Genomic DNA, 17963 nt, shown 5'->3' with positions numbered 1-17963 from the left:
AATTTTTTTATATCACACAGTATTTTTTCAAAAGCAAATCTTTTGGGAAAAATACACTTTTTAGAATTTTAATGCACAAAAACACAATATATTGCCCAGTTGTTTGATAAGCTATAAAGGATGATATGCTGAGTAAACAGATGGCAAACATGATCTGCTTTAAAATTGCACATGCAATGGCAACAAAGTACATACATTTTTGTTATCGATAGGCGACGCTTTAAAAGCCTTTACAGGTCACCAATTTATATCTACACAGGAGGTCTAGTGTTAGAATTACTGCCCTCGATCTGACCTTCGCAGCGATACCTCACGTGCATGGTGCAACCACTGTTTACATACCGGCATGGGGTCAGCGCTTGTTTGCATGTTCATGAGGGAAATAACTATTTGATCCCCTTCACAAAACATGACTTAGTACTTGGTGGCAAATCCCTTGTTGGCAATCAGAGGTCAGACTTTTCCTGTAGTTGGCCACCAGGTTTGCACACAACTCAGGAGGGATTTTAGGCCACTCCTCTTGGCAGATCCTCTCCAAGTCATTAAGATTTGGTGGCTGACGTTTGGCAACTCAAACTTTCAGCTCCCTCCACAGATTTTCAATCGGATTAAGGTCTGGAGACTGGCTAGGCCACTCCAGGACCTTAATGTGCTTCTTCTTGAGCCAATCCTTTGTTGCCTTGGCCATGTGTTTTGGGTCATTGTCATGCTGGCACATCAATCCATGATCCATTTTCAATGCCCTGACTGAGGGAAGAAGATTCTCACCCAAGATTTGATGGTACATTGCCCCGTCCATCATTCCTTTGATGCGGTGCAGTTGTCCTGTCCCCTTAGCAGTAAAACACCCCCAAAGCAGAATGTTTCCACCACCATGTTTGACAGTTGGGATGGTGTTCTTGGGGTCATAGGCAGCATTCCTCCTCCTCCAAACACAGCGAGATAAGTTGATGCCAAAGAGCACGATTTTGGTTTCATCTGACCACAATACTTTCAACCAGTCGTCCTCTGTATCATTCAGATGTTCAGTGGCAAACTTCAGATGGGCCTGGACATGTGCTTTCTTGAGTAGAGGGTTCTTGCGGGCACTGCAGGATTTTAATCCTTGTCGGCGTAGTGTGTTACCAATTGTCTTCTTGATGACTGCGGTTCCAGCTGCCTGGAGATCATTGACAAGATCCTCACGTGTAGTTCTGCGATGATTCCTCACTGTTCTCATGATCATTGACACTTCACGATGTGAGATCTTGCATGGTGCACAAGACCTAGGGAGACAGTTATTTTGTGTTTCTTCCATCTGCGAATAATTGCACCAACTGGTGTCACCTGCTTAGCAATAGTTTTGTTGCCCAGTCCAGCCTTGTGTAGGTCTACAGTCTTGTCCCTGACATCCTTGGACAACTCTTTGGTCTTTGCCATGGTGTAGAGTTTGGAATCTGATTGTTTGATTGCTCCTGTGGACAGGTGTCTTTTAAACAGGTAACAAAATTAGATTAGCAGCACTCCCTTTAAGAGACTGCTTCTAATATCAGCTTATTGCCTGTATGAAAGACACCTGGTATACAGAAATCCTGCTGAATGATAGGGGATCAAATACTTATTTCCCTTATGAACTTGCAAATCAGTGCATAATTTGTTAGACATGCATTTCTTTTGAATTTTTTGTTGCTATTCTGTCTGTGTTACAATACACCTACCTTTCGATTTTTATACTGATCATTTCTGTGTGAGTGGGCAAACATTCAAAATCCGTAGAGGATCAAATACTTATTTCCTTCACTGTAGGTTGAGTAAACTGTAGTAATGAATACTGATTATTCAATTGTAGCCACCCTATGTCAATTTCAAGGAACAACCTCAAGCCCTGCCATGCAGGAAGAAGAAACAGCCACATCACTTTCTTGTGTACAGAGCCCTGTGTTTGTAAACACAAGGCTCTGTGCTGTGATTGAACACAGCTGATCAGCAGGTCAAAACTGTGCTGTGTCCAGCCCCAGATCGTGAACCCCAGACATTTATTTACATTGCTGAGTCTGCAGCTGCCTCCCTGTCACAGTAATGGAACTAACAGAAGGGTTAAAATACCAACCTTTCTTGGAAAAAATGCTGCTATAGTCTCCCTTGAGTGCCAGTCTTGTGACCATAAGCGATTTGATCTCTGCTGAAGGAAAAGATCAGCCAATCTAAATTCAGACCCTCACTTTAACACCTTCCTGCCCAGCCTATAGCAGATTGACGGCTGGACGGGACACTTGCCGTTGTGACTGGGTTTCATATGACACCCTGTCAAAACGAGCCACTCACACGGCCATGCAGTGGTGCGATCTGCCATTGGCTATGTCCACAGGACACAGCCGATGACATATCACTACACTGGCCCGTTGCCAGTATCATGTGACCGCTGTGACCAATCACAGCAGATCACATGTCAATTGTATACAATGGATGACTTCCTGTCATGCCATCCATTGTATACAATTATGTTGTTAGCTGTGACTAGTCAAGGTAGTCATATGATACAGACAGGGCCAATCACAGCCCATCTGTATCGTGATCAGCTTTGCCCAATCACAACAAAAGACTGAATGAATCTGTTTCATTCAGTAACAATGATTGCAAATATCAATTAAATACATTGGTATTAGCAATCATAATGTGTTAAAAAAAAAAAAAAAAAAAACACTTGCCCAGAGTAGTTCAGTGTTACTATGGTAACATTGTATTGCTTTGGTCACAGAGTGCTGAAAAATAAAATAGTAAAAAAAAGAAAAAATTTAATAAAAAATACAGTAAAAACATTTGAAAAAAACAAATTCAATTATTATTTTTACCAAAGAAATGTAGCAGAATACATTTTGACCTACATTTATGAAGAAATGTTATTTATTTGCAAAATTTTCTAAGAACGAAGAAAAGTGTTTTTTTTTTTTTTTTTTTTGTGGTTTTTTTTTTTTTTTTTTTTTTTGCAAAACTTTCAGGAGTTTAAAAAACTCAGTGGTGATTAAATTCCACCAAAAGAAAGCTCTATTTATGTGAAAAAAATGATAAAAATTTCATATTGGTACAGTGTTGCATGACCGCGCAATTGTCATTCAAAGTGCGTCAGCTGAAAATTGGCCTGGGCAGGAAGGGGGTATAAGTGTCCGGTATTGAAGTGGTTAAACAGAAACCGTGTAACCAAACGCCTAGTTTTTTGTTCACCAGAGCAGCACTGTAGGGAGCCTGGTGGCAAACATACTTCATGAAAGGTAATTGTCTCATACCTTGTATTACTTTTTATTTATCCATCACCACATGGATGCTACCAAGTTACTATGGCTCTGTATTAAAGTATGGTAGAGAAAAAAATTTCTGGAACTTTACATAGTCTTGTTTTACTATATCTGCAGGTGTTTTTCGCACACACTAGATTTTGTGAATAAATTCATGGTGAGTAAAGTAGAGGGGTTTGTTGGTTAATGTAGGTGATGTACCTAAAATTGGCTTGCCAAACCTAGCATTAGAAATCGAAGGGAAGCTGGGTAAAAAAAGTCACCCAAACAGTGACTGCTTCCAGTCAACTGCAGTTACTGTTTGGGTATTCCTATAGCTGATGATCCTGGCTGTTACAGTACTGTAGTCAGCAGCAGGAGATTTATCCATCCACACTGTTTAGTAAGGATGGGGAATCTATAGACAGAAATCTTTAAATGTATGGCCAGCTTTTTCTATACAGCAGCATCTGCAGCAAATCAATTGAAAGCTGATTGCTCTGGGCAGCAGTTCACATATCGTTTCCTCCACTTTTGCAGCAAACCTAACTAAAATGATTTGCCCATACGTGCAAAAGACAATCTTTTAAATAAATCAATAAAAATCATATGAATGGATTAGCCAGCAAGAAGAGGGAGGGACAGCCTATAACTGTAGCACTAAACACAGCTATCTCTAGGAAATATGCAGGCTAATGGGAGAGAGAAAAAGTAAATGAAGCTTATTGGCTGCAGTCTCTACAGCATCGATGGTAAAATTGCTGTTAATGATGATCGGCAATTTCAGATATGGTGCAGAAAGCCCTGTGTTTACTCAGCAGGACAGAGACGAGCAACCTTTTTACTGCAGCTGTTGCTGAGTTACAGTCCCCATCACCTTCAAGCAATCACTGAGAATTCTGCAAGTTGTATTTCAGCAGCAGCAGCTGGAATGCTGAAGGTTGCCTACCCCTGCAGTAGTGATGCAGATGCTATCATCTGATTCTGATGTAGGTGACGCTTAGAGTCTGTAACGGAAATTCCATTTTCATCAGTATGGATGCACTGTTGTTTTTGCACACTATTTCTGCTGTATTGCAGTGTCAATCACAGCCTGCCAGCCAGTGGAGTACAGCCAAGAATAAGGAACTTGAATGTGATTGGTTGCTGTAGACTGGGAGGGATAGGAAGGAAGGGCTGCAGTCTTTCAGCGACACTGTACAAGCCATCTCTCTCTCTGCTTCATCATCTGATGGGAAAATCCCCAGGAAGGGCAAAGCATCTCTGCGCGTGCCAAAGGAAGAAAAAAGGGACAGGACAGTATATGCTATAGAAAATATCTTAGTGTAGCCATAAAGATGCTGCTGCTGAAGGAGCTGTGGATAGACAGCGCAGAGGAATAACCAGTGCTGTAGCAGGTAAGAGGATTTGTTAGTGTCCCTGAATGTAAGAAGAGTTTGCTGCAGTCTGCTGCATACAGTGTGTTGCTTGCACAAGTCAGGATCAGAGTACTGAGAGGAGGGCAAACGGCCAGAGCATAACATGAACTATGAATAACAGATGGCTTCTCTTCTGCTTATTCTGCCTTCAATTTAAGCTGTTCTGTGTGCATTAGTAACATAAAAACACCTTGAGCCAAGTGTTTACATTTCTGAGCTGACGTGTGGAGATCAAATCCTTCTGCAATCATTTTATTTGTATATTCATAGAAGACAATTTAATTTTCCTTTTTAGACACTTAAAAAAAAAAAATTGTTAACATTATGCTACTTGCTAGAAGTCCCTCCATATGCAGTGCATCCACTGAAATTGTTGTATCTGTAACGTGAAGTCTAATAAGACTACAGGTTGAGTGTGTGTGTGTGTGTGTATATATATTTATTTATTTATGTACATATTTTAAGCTTGTGTTTTTAAGAGTATATTGGATTAGCTGCGTTAATAACGCCTACTGCAATTATTCCATATTCATGCAATATTAATGAGAACACACAGCTAGAAGAATAAATTAGGAGACCAGATTTTCCATGATATCCCTGCTTTTGCTCTCAGGGTTTTATCAACTTTCTTACTTTACTCACACTAAGATAAGAAAGGTCTGTTTGATTTTGGCGTAGCTAAGGGCATATTTACAGTAGAAGGCAAGAACTGCCCTTCCTGACTTGCAAGCCACTTTAGGCCTCAGTCTACACAAGTACACAGCCTGCTTCTGAAGGTTTACATAGAAAGCCATGATATAGTATGTGCTGTGCAGGGTCTAAATCTTCTATTTAGAGAGAGGAAAGGTCATACAGTAGCCATTGCCTGACAGATGAGATATATTCAGGAAAAAAAGCTTAGCACAATAATTTATAGTCCTGTGTGTTTTTTGTATGAACATTTTATATATTATATATTATTTGAGATTTTATATAATTCCTACCGCTGAAATTACCATGAAGCTATGTTGTGTAGCATCCTCTTGGTGAGCTCTATTTCAGAATCTGTATGGGCATCAATGCCAATTAAATAAAATGTTCTGCAGTCCTGTAAAACCTTTTTCAAGTGTAACTGCAGAATGACTGCAGTAGGTTTGTCTTAATTGCTGTGCCAACATTTTAGAAAAAAAGTATGCAATGTCATAAAGTGATTCCCGTGAGGACTATTCCTTACAGTCAGTAAATGCCATGAAGAATTCTGAACTGGGAGCCGGTTTACTGTATGTTCTGTTAATGGGAGCACATTACAGAACATTCATAGATTTTAGGGTTCAGACAATAGTGTGTTGCACAGTTATGGCAAGGGCATGCTGAAAAAATCGTTCTTTAGCCAGTGACGGCCCAGGTCAGCAGGGGGTTTGTTCCTCGAAACTGGAAGAAGCTGTATAACGTACATGTACGTGTTCCAGCCTGGCTGTGCTGCCTACCCACCTGCAGTTAATGTATTGTGGGCAGACGGCAAGCAGTTAAGCATGTAAATGTTTTTTTTTTTGTATCATTGCAAGGGGACAGGGTCATATTGTGTTCAATATGTGTACTATTTTCAGGGCCTGTACACTTGACAGTTTTGGAGATCTGGGTTGGTCCAAATCAAACCAGTGTAACTAGAAGTGACATAGCCATAAATTTGTACTTCGCATTTACTTTCCCGGAGATTCCAAGCCATATCACAGATACTGTATTGTTACTTTATTTATAAAACTTTGAATGTTTCTGAAAAAGACAAGAATTAACATTAAAGCTCACTACACATAGCACAATCTGGTTGTATACTGTCCTTTAGAGCTACCAACAACTATGTGGTGCAAGGGCCTGTTTGATTGGATACAGATTGAGGGGATACATTTAGTTCTTCATATTACATAATTTTGGTAAATCTAAAGTTGATTGTATGATTAGATTGTGATGTGTATGGTGACCCTAAGACTCCTAAAAACTGTGGCAGTTTAATATTTTTTAGTGCAAGAATGGAAAAAAAACGTAATTAATATGAATCATTTTGTCCCAAGAACAGACAAGGAATTGGAAAATTGTCTAGAGACATTTCTTACATTAAAGTGGAACTACACTGCGTCTGAGCACCACAAAATGAAAATGCTATTTAAATAATTTTTAATATTCAAACTCATCCATCCATCCATCTATGTCTCCTTGCTTTATTTTGCTAAGAAAGCACTTTGAAGAACATCCCCTAGCATTTTTTCTGGCCTTTGCCTGAGCTAAGGGCAGATGGATTCCATGAATCATCTGCCCTTATTCAAGATGGCCTACAGGCAGGAGGGTGTGCTTTGCTGAGAAAACCCCTCCTCCCCACTTCCCCTCCTGAAGACTCCTGGAATTTGCCTAGGCCTGGAAACAAGGAAATAACTAAAGAAATGTAAAAAAAAAAAAAGTTTCAAACAAGTAAATATGATATATTTTTCTATCTATTTAGCAGCATAAGGATTACATTTAAGGAATGTTGGTTGAATGAGTGAAGTTCCACATTACGTGTATTGCAAAACGTTCTGAGCAGGGTACATGTTTTTGAGACTTGTAAAAATGGTAATTGTTACATTGGTCATGAAAACTGATTAGGAGCTTGCAGGGGTAAGGTTTTTTTTTTTCCTCAAAGTTATCACCTCTATATTCTGATGGGCTGTTTGCCTGTATATACAATGACAGCACAAATGTTGTAACATGTATAGCATATGGATATAGTGACCTGACTCGCCTTACGTTGCTCACAGTTTGATTTCATGATCCTGTGCTGTACTATGTACCAGTCCTACATGGAATTAAAAAGCAGAATTCTGGTACATGAAAATGAACAAGATTGTTTTTGATGCGTTGCAAAAAATCTTTCCGAAACTATAACTGCTATGTATTGTTCCATTTGTTAATATTGAAATATGACCAATCTCAAGGCCTTTCTGTAATTTATTTAAGAAAATATGGTGGAGAGAGCAGTAACCATAGAAACCAATTATAAATCAACAGCTAGCAGTCTACCTACACTAGCACAAATGTAACATGCTTCATAATGTATGAAAAAAAAAAAAATACACTACAAGGTGCCTGAATGTGCTTCTGATTTTATTTATAGTGTCCCCAAAGCTTGGGAACCTGGGGTGCTCTCTTATGGAAACCAGCTTGTGTGATTATCAGCTGTAGCTCATCCATTCTACCTCGTTACTGGATTTTGACGAGTCCCATCTCGGTGATAGGAGTAGTAATGTATAGCAGCCCTTAGCGATCTGGGTAACTGGTGGGTGTTCTAAAGAAATTTAAAAAACAGACTATAGACAAAATGCATTATTGCACAGTAATTGTACACTTTTCTTTATATTGTCTTAAAGTGTATACATAGGCAAAACTTTTTTTCTTTTTTTGGATAGAGTAGGGAAAGGGGAGAAACCCATCACCCAAACAGGAAGTTTGAGGGCACCTTTTGTAAAGTGAGTAGAATTCCCCTCACAGTCAGTTGACATTGGAAGAATTATCTTCACTTCCAGTTCAGGTGACCGTTGTAAAATTCTCATCACTTTCTTTCTCTATCAATACAATTCAACTCGGAACAGAAAAGTGGGATTAACCCCAGCACACAACTGAGGACCTGGAATCTACACACTGTTGGAAGTCTTGGATTGAAAAGATTCCACAGGATGGACAGTGTGTAATTTTACTTTTAGAATACCTCTAACACATACCTTGGTATGTGTACTTTTTATTATCAATATCCCCATTTTGTGTAGGAATGTTTTCCAAACTAGCTTTTAATCGAATGATTTGCTAAAACTCTAAACATTTATACTATGAGAAGCATAGCTAAGACAGGCCATAGATGGTTTGATTTTCTTTACTGTATTCCCCCATCAACCGTCAGTGCCAATGCTAAATCCCTCCCACTGAGCCATTATATTCCCCCGTCGGGAGGGAGGGGAGTTAGGCAAGGGGGACCAGGGACCAGTCTCTGCTGGGAGAACACAGTGATTATTGCTAGCAGCTATAGCCGCTGGCAATAATCACTTGAAAGATCTGAGAGGCTGGTTGAACCCAGTTGGATTGTATGACTGGGATACAGTCAGCCTGCCCATAGATTAAGGCTGGTCCCTGCTGCATCATCTGAGATTCGAACCACATGTGGCCGGCTTACTTCCCTTTATCCATTAGAGGTATCCCTAGAGTGCACATACCTTTTTGTTGAGAAGCTTTGTTTTGTATTGAATAAGATTGATTCAGCAGACCTTGGACCCATTAGAGGGCATTCACACCTGCAAATGAACCAGACAACTACATATGAGAACCCCAGCAGGGCTTCCCACCAATTAGCTGCAAGAGAAAGCCCCATTGAAAGCAATGGGAGGCTGCTGTCTCCAGTAGCTGATCACGGGCACTCAAATGTAATCGCTAATGCAGCGTTTAAATGTGAGTGATTGGCCCTGGGTGCAGACTGTCTGCGCATGACTCGCTGCATGAGCGATTGCATTCAAGTGGCCCCTGCCATTGTTTTCAATGGGGCTTCCTCCTGCAGCTAATCATTGGAAACCCTCGCTGGGGTTCTTGCTTGTAATTGATGTTGGGTGCATTCACAGGTGTGAATGCACCTTTATTTCTACAAGAAATGTTAATATTTCCTTTTTACAGAATGAAAACTTCACAAAACAATAGTGCAGCGCTAAAAAAAAAGTTGGTGTTTTAATCTGGATGACACTAAGGAGAGCCTGTCTTTCTTTTTCATGATACTATGTTCAACTGAGTATATATGCACAGTGTATAAACGTAGCAGTACTATCCTTTGACGTGGGTTTGTGGAAAGCTGGATATCTTGGATTGATACAGAAGTGCTAGTTGGGGGTCATATGATTCTGGTAAACCTCCCTTTGTTGTACACCAAGGTGTTGTGTGGCTCATTTTTAAGTTTTGGTGGCATTTGACATCCACATGTCATTTCCCTCATAATCAAAGAACCACTGAATTCACTTTTTTTTGGCTTCACATTTGGATTTTTCTTTTCTTTTTTTTTTTGTCAATTTGTGGCGACACATAAAAGTTTGATATAATTGCATTGCACTATTGCACATACATTTTTTATTTATTTTAGCGCTGCACTAATGTTTTGTGATGTTTATTATACTATGTATTATGGTATCCTGCTAGCTGCTTTGTTTTTTCACATCCAACGGAGTCCTAGCAAGTTGTTTTTTCGTTCTCCAAATAAAAATATGTATTGCCTATGAATTTGGCTGCCTTTACAGTGTGAAAGGCAGTAGGTCCCTTAAAGGGGCAATCTAACTAAAACTGATGCTTCAGCAGTTGGGAAGCATTTATAACTTTTCAGAATTCAGAAGCCAAGTCACCAAACTGGAGCATTTATTTCTTAAAGCTTTTTTCTTGACAGTTTCCTTTTAGGAAAGTGCCCCAAACTTCCAGCTTAGGATTCCCCTGACTCTTGTCTACAATTCAACAGGAAATGCTGTCCTCTAACTGTGCTTAAGACCGCACCTCCTGTTGATAAGACACCTTACCCCAGTCACCTATCTGTTTACTCAGTGTATCTTCTCTCCCCCTCACCCCCCCCCCCCAAAAATAAAAAAAGACAGGTTGTAATGCACTGTAATTGAGTCATGCAGTCTTTAGTGAAAGACTCAGCTCTTTATGGCTACCTAAGGCAGGTCGACCTGGAAACACAGTTGTCCATATATTCCTGTCGAAATCTGTGATCCATGTAAGAAGCCCATGGGGGATTTCAGTCTGCTTTTTGTCTGCTGAAAAACCGAATAGTTTTATTTTATATATTTTATTGCAATGACCCTTTTAAAAGGAAGTTGGCTGTAGAATTATGTATATAGCACTTTGGCATTTAATACTTATGATTTAATATTTTTTATAATTATACATTACACATTGCCACTTTATTGGGTACACCTTACTAGTACTGGGTTTGACCCCCTTTTGCATTCAAAACTGCCTTAATTCTTTGTGGCATAGATTCAAGAAGGTGTTGGAAACATCCTTTTAGAGATTTTGGTCCATATTGAAATGAGTTTCTGTTGCCTTTCTATCATCTCGAACCAGTCTGCCCATTCTCATCTGACATCAACAAGGCATTTTCGTCCACACAACTGCTGCTCACTGGATATTTTTTCTTTTTTTTTTTTTTTCTTCTTTTTCAGACCATTCTCTGTAAACCCTAAAGGTGGTTGTGCGTGAAAATCCCAGTAGATGAGCAGTTTTTTAAATACTCAGACCAGCCTATCTGGCACCGACAACCATGCCACATTCAAAGTCACTTATATCCCCTTTTTTTTCCCCATTCTGATACTTGGTTTGAACTTCAGCAAGTTGTCTTCACCACGTCTAGATGTCTAATTGCATTGAGTTGCTGCCATGTGATTGGCTGATTGGCAATATGTGTTGCCACGCAATTGAACAGATGTACCTTATAAAGTGGCTGAGTGTATATATAATAATATTGTGAAACTAGAGATCTCCATTTGCGGAACAGGAGCAAGCATGTAAGTGTCACAAAATAAAATACATTTTATTTCAACTTAAAGGTTGACTCCACTTTTGTGGGGAATAAAATGGCAAATAAAAAAAATATTATAGCTTATACAATTGCGACACAAGCCTTATTGTAATTGAATGTTAGTAAAAATTACCTTTCTTTTTCAATCCACAAGCTATAATTTTCTGTAAAATTCAATGCAATATGGTAAGCTGAAGACATTCTGTAACCGGCGTGGTGCAGAACTTGCCCAGAAATGGAATTTCCTCCTTAGGTAATTGCCTCACTGATTTTCCAATTAGTGTGCACTGAAATACAGTCAGATTTTAGGCATCCTCTACATCAAAAATTTCAGTTTTGGTGAGATTCTCAACAGGTTAATTACTCTGCAGCTTCCCTTTTTAGAATACTGCAAGCCCAACAGCTGATTAATAATGAAAAAGTCATTCTCATTCAAATTCACTCTGCACATAATTCACTTTTTCTACAGAGCAGAATTTTGCAAAAAAGTTTGTCAAAACCCTGGCAATGTACCATGAGTGGAATGGTTTTTTTTTTTTCAACAAAAGTAGAATTACTTTTTAGTGTTTTCTGTAAGGCCCTATAGAATGTATTAGTATAATAAGAATAAGGCCTAGTTCATACTAGTGTGAGTCGCACAGAATCGTATGACAATGGAAATCACATTATTCTCTATGGTGCTCCATTCACATTAATGCAGCACTGCACAATGCGTTTTTGGAAACTGGTCGAGCGCTACATTGGTGCAATTGCAGCGTGATTTTGGCCCCATAGACGTCCATGGAAAACACCAAAAAACATGTACATGCATTTTTGTTGGTTAAGACTCCTTAACAACCAGCATCCATTCTCCTTCTCCTACCAAAAAAACAGTAGTATAAAAAACACAACCAAGTTGTACTACATAATCGCAATGAAATCTGGTTCTAATCGCAGTTGCACTAGTGTGATCCTAGCCTAATTAAAAAAAGAAAACTTGGTAAACAAATGTTTTATGTCCTTAATTGTAAGAATGCCTGCCATGTACTAGCTGGCCATGTACATTTTACCAATACTTGTGAAAGTACAGTGATTGTCAGTGAGAATGTTTATTTGCAACATACTGTATGTGGCCAACTGTAGGAGCATTCTGATTGAGTGAACGATGGACTTGATTTTGATCACTCAGATAGGAAAAACTGCTAATATCATACCTAACAGTGCCTGATGTGGGGGTCATCAGAAAAGCATATACCATTATTTTAGATTTTTATGTTGCCTGTGTAAATGTTGCTAAATGAAACTGAGAATTGTTTGCAAAATTTTATGGAATATTGATGAAAAGTTCTCTGACAAGACAGAATAAAAGTTCAATTTCTTGGAATAAAAAAGGTTTATAGACATATATTGAGCCAGCAAGTTAATGGGTATAAAATATTTATTATACTTACATGGCCATAAAGTTTCCATATAAACTCTGGGACAATATAAAATCAAAAAAAGCAACCTTTGAAACTTCGAAATGTAATTAACATTTAACCTCCTTTTTATGTAAAGCGAACACAATCCAATATTTAACCACTTGTCCTACAGGGTACTTTTACCCCCTTCCTGCCCAGGCCAATTTTTACCTTTGAGCACTGTCGCACTTTGACAATTGCGTGGTCATGCAGCACTGTACCCATATGAAATTTGTTTTTCTTTTCTTCACACAAATAGAGATTTCTTTTGGTGATATTTATTCACCATTGGGTTTTTAATTTTTCTGCTGTAAATGAAAAAAGACCAAAATTTTTTTTAAAAAAAGCATTTTCTTTGTTTCTGTTAAACTCTTGCAAATACCGTATAATCTTCTCAAAAGTCGGGGGTCGTCTTATACGCCGGTATACGGCATGCTGACACTTTTTAGGGGGGGTGGCGCGGTGCCAGTGGTTTCACTCTCATATTCCTCTTCGCCGTCAACGATTACCGGTTCAGGTGGCCCCACTTCCCGACCTGGGAATAGGTTAGAGGGAGCAGTCTTGAGTAGTGACATATGAAATACAGGATGAATCTTCAGGGAATCTGGTAATTCGAGCTCATACGCTACGTCATTGATTCTCCTCTTTACAGGAAAAGGACCCATGAACTTTGGGCCTAACTTCTTTGAAGGACAACTTAATCTTAGATTGGCTGTTAACAGCCATACCTCTTGTCCCGGTTCCAGGACCAGTTCTCCTTGCCTTTTCCTGTCAAAGAACTTTTTATTATCCAGTTGAGCCTTTGATATTGTTTCCTGCAGTATTTTGTTATTTTGTTGTAAGAATTCAGAGATTTCCTGGACTGCTGGGATTGTTGATTCAGGTATTGAATTGGAAATAGACGCAGGGTGATATCCATAATTCACATAGAAGGGAGATTGTCTTGTGGCCAAGTGTCTTGAGTTATTATAGGCAAATTCCGTCAAGGGTAAGAGCGATACCCAGTCGTATTGAGAGAAGGATGTAAAACATCGAACATATTGCTCCAAGGTTTGATTGGTTCTTTCAGTCTGGCCATTCGTCTGGGGGTGATAGGCAGAAGAGAGCGAGAGTCCCACTCTCAATTTCTCACAAAGGGCTCTCCAAAATTTTGAGGTGAACTGCACCCCGCGGTCTGAAACGATGTTCCCTGGAACTCCATGGAGTCGCACCACTTCCTTAAGGAAGACTTGGGCCATTTCCGCTGCAGTGGGTGCTCCTTTCAAAGCAATGAAGTGGGCCATTTTGGAAAAGTGATCCACTATAACACATATAGCTGAATAACCTTCTAATGGAGGTAGCTCCATGATGAAATCCATCGATATCATCTTCCAGGGACGGTCCGGTACTGGTAAAGGTCTCAGTAATCCCCAGGCCTTACTCTTCCTGCCCTTATCCTGGATGCATGTGGGACAGGAGCTTACGTAGGCCTTGCAATCCTTCTCCCATTCAGGCCACCAGAACAGACGCTGTACCAAGTCTAGGGTCTTGTGGACCCCGAAATGTCCTGCCAGCGGAAGATCATGATATAACATTAAAATAGACAGTTGGGTAGCTTCAGGTGCAAAAATTTGGTCCCCTGACCATAGTAATCCTTCTCTGGAGGACAGGGTTACTCCTGGGAGAGAAGGAGCCCCAACCGATGCCTGCTGGATCTGCAAAAGAAGATCAGGTTGTAAGAGGCAGAAGTTACCTGCTGAGAGCACTGTATCCAGACTGGGTGGATCCCTCGGATCGTCAAACATTCTGGACAAGGCATCTGGTTTAACGTTCTTGGAGCCTAGCCGGTAGGTAATGTGGAAGCTGAATCTGGAAAGGAAGAGCGCCCACCTGGGTTGTCGAGGCTTTAGACGTCTTGCCGTCTTTAGATATTCCAGATTCTTGTGATCCGTGTAGATTAGGATGGGATGTGCTGCGACTTCCAACAGGTATCTCCGTTCTTCCAAGGCGGATTTGATAGCCAATAATTCCCGATCTCCTACATCATAGTTTCTTTCTGCCTGGGATAATTTCCTGGAAAAGAAGGCAACAGGGTGAAGCAAAGGTTTTAGGCCTTGACGCTGTGAGAGGACTGCCCCAACAGCATTTTCGGAAGCATCTACCTCAACCACAAAGGGTATTACTGGGTCTGGATGGCTTAGTATGGGTGCTGATGTAAAGAGTCTCTTTAGCGTTTCAAAAGCACTTTGAGCTTCCGGTGTCCAATGGAATCGGACTCCCTGTTTGGTCAGTTGTGTAATTGGTGTAATGATGGCCGAGAACCCTCTAATAAATCTTCTATAGAAATTGGCAAAGCCTATTAAGCGCTGAACTCCTTTCTTCTCAGCTGGTGCAGGCCATTCCAGTATGGCAGAAACTTTGAGGATCCATCTTGAAGCCTTCCGTGGATATAATTAGCCCCAGGAACTGGATACTCTGGCGTTCAAACTCACATTTCTCTGGCTTAGCATAAAGTCCATGCAGATGGAGGCGACCAAGGACCTTTTGCACATGACCCCGGTGAAGCTTGATGGAAGCAGAAAAGATCAGTATAACGTCGAGATAGACTATCACAAAAACGTCTAGAAAATTTCTGAAGATGTTGTTTACCAGATGCTGGAAGGTTGCTGGAGCATTATATAGCTCAAAGGGCATAACTAAATATTCGTAATGCCCAAATCTGGTACGGAATGCTGTTTTCCATTCGTCCCATTCTCTGATCCTGACGAGGTTGTAGGCCCCTCTTAAATCCAGTTTGGTAAATATGGTTGCTGCCCTGAGCCTCTGAAAGAGTTCTGGAATTGGTGGGAGAGGATATCTATTCTTCACCGTGATATTGTTTAATTCCCGGTAGTCCACACATGGACGGAGGGAATGGTCTTTCTTTTCAACAAAAAAGATTCCTGCCCCAGCTGGAGAAGTAGAGGGGCGGATGAACCCCTTCTTGAGATTATCATCAATATAATCCTTTAGTGCTTCCAGCTCACGCTCTGATAGCGGAAAAATCCGCTATCAGAGCGGATCCGAAGGGGATCGCAGCTGCCGGTAGTAGCTCAATCGGGCAATTGTAGGGCCTGTGAGGTGGAAGGCTGTCTGCACTGCGCTTGCTGAAGAAGTCGTGATAAGCTGCCGGAACTAACTGGCTTACTTCAGTATCATTTTCCACGCACAGCAGGGGCCTGGGCGGAGCAGGAACTTGGGGGAAGCAGTGCTCATGGCAGTAGGCCGAGTTAAAGTCCACTTTACCGGATACCCAATTTATGCCGGGGTTATGGGCCTGTAACCATGGAATTCCCAGGATGACGGGGAATAGTCGGGACGAAATGACATCAAGGCATAATAGTTCCTTATGCCCAGATGGAGATATTGTTACGGGAAGTGGCATAGTTTCCTGTGTGACTGCCCCAGATCTGACGTTGGATCCGTCTGCCAGAAATACCGTCAGTCTCTGCGTTTTGGCCCTTAGGGGTATCTGATGTTGTTGAACAAATGTTGTGTCAATGAAGCAACTGCAGGCTCCATAGTCAATAATAGCTGTTACTGGTAGGGTTCTTCCTGAGAGCTGAAATGAAACGGAGATGGTGAGCTGAGCAGGGTTGACAGCAGGCATTTTAGCAGGCAAGGTTGGCAGAGACTTACTTGATTTTGCAGGGCAGTTTCGCACATAGTGCCCAGGTTCTCCGCAGTAGAGGCATAGGTTGCCCTGTCGGCGGCGTTGCCGCTCTTCTGGAGTGAGGGTGGTATGTAGTAACCCAATTTGCATGGGTTTAGACCCATCAGAACTGGGTGTGGTAGAACTGGTTGATGCCATACTGGTTGGAGGTGGTACCCTGAGCAGCATCTATGTGGGGCAAGCTTGACCTGTGGATCTCTCCACCCTTCGTTCCCTGAGTCGGTGGTCAATCTGAATAGTCAGCTTAATAAGTTCCTCCAAGGTACTCGGTACTCCAACCCGAGCTAGCTCGTCTTTCAGGGGTTCCGCCAGACCCAAACGAAATTGATAGCGGAGGGCAGCATCAGTCCAACTTGTATCAGCGCTCCAGTGCCTGAACTCGATTACATAGTCCTCTGCTGCCCTACGACCCTGCTGGAGAGAGTGGAGCGCAGTTTCTGCGGATGCGGATTGTTGGGTGTCGTCGTACAGTTGTGCCATAGCTTCAAAGAAGCTTTCTAGGGAGGACAGTTTGGCATCTGCATTTTCCATTAAATTATGGGCCCATGCTTGAGGCTCACCCTGGAGAAGGGAGATCACAAATCCCACTTTGGTTGCTTCTAGCGAAAAGGTGTGAGGTTGCAATGCAAAATATAACCCGAATGCATTCCGAAAGGCTCTGAATTTGTGGCGGTCGCCAGAAAATCTCTCAGGCGTAGGTACCCTAGGTTCAGGAGGCCACATCATCACAGTGGGACTTGCCACAGCTCCTGGAGTGGCAGTTGGAGGGGGTGGAGCTGAGGTGCTAGCAGCGGAGGCCGGTGGAGATAGGGCCTGAAAACGATCCTCCAAGCAGTTGTACCCCTCTTGCAAGCCCTTGATGGCTTGAGTCAGTGCCGCAATATGTTGGCAAATCTCTTACAGAGGAGAGGCCCCTCTCTCAGGCTCTGACGTGGCCTTCTGGTACTGTCACGTACCTGGTTGGGGAGCCTGAAGTGGAGAGAGGGCTTCCTCTTGCAATTCCCGCTCGGTACCCCTAAAGGTGGGAACAGGGGCGCAGAGCCAGGAGGGGCAGGAGTGCCGTGTACATCTTGCGGCCGTCAGTAGGTAGCTGGGACCCAGTAGATCCGGACACAAGCCAGATGCGGGTGCAGGGACGTAGGTGCAGCAGCAAGCAGGTGTGGCGACAGTCAGGGTGCTGGACTTGGGACCGAGCACCAGTGCATGGATGCGGTGACTGGCGGGTATAGCGGTGGTCTGGATGCAGGCCAGATGCAGAACCGTGGGTGCAGCGGTAGATGCATATGGTAGCTGACAGAACGCAGGTCAGGTGCAGGGAGAGTAATACAGCGGAGTCAGGCAGCCGGGTCGGTAACAAGCGGGCAGATAAGTACAAGAGGAACAGGCAGAAAAATGGTTAGGGATAGCCGGGGTCGGTGTAGGCGGAGTTCTTTCTTAGGCGTATATACAGAATGCAGGTATCAGAATCAGGAAAATGTATGCAGGAACGTATTTAGAAGCAGGTTTAAATAGCCCACCAGACGTGATGTGTGCGCTACTGCGCTAGTGCAAATCTTCGCGCTCCCACTCCTGCGCACTCGCACCGCCGTGACTCGAGAAGATCCGTCGCCGTTG

General features: G+C 41.9%; 1 protein-coding gene across 16 annotated transcripts in view; it reads left to right on the top strand.

The window, feature by feature from the left end:
- The window catches only part of MBNL2 (muscleblind like splicing regulator 2), a 233960-nt gene that overhangs the window by 104496 nt on the left and 111501 nt on the right, over nt 1-17963 (top strand). The window contains exon 1 of one of the 16 annotated variants that reach the window (XM_089679981.1): nt 4414-4648. The exons of the other annotated variants lie outside the window; for them this stretch is intronic. The gene's annotated coding sequence lies outside the window, so the exon portion shown is untranslated. Of the gene's footprint in view, nt 1-4413; nt 4649-17963 lie in introns of those variants that run through there. 16 annotated transcript variants of the gene reach the window in all.

Source organism: Staurois parvus, unplaced genomic scaffold, assembly GCF_062004578.1.
Source record: "Staurois parvus isolate SC_StPar_1 unplaced genomic scaffold, SC_StPar_1.0 ptg000233l, whole genome shotgun sequence".
In the NCBI taxonomy this organism is placed as follows: domain Eukaryota; kingdom Metazoa; phylum Chordata; class Amphibia; order Anura; family Ranidae; genus Staurois; species Staurois parvus.
This window is presented reverse-complemented; position numbering and strand designations above follow the sequence as displayed.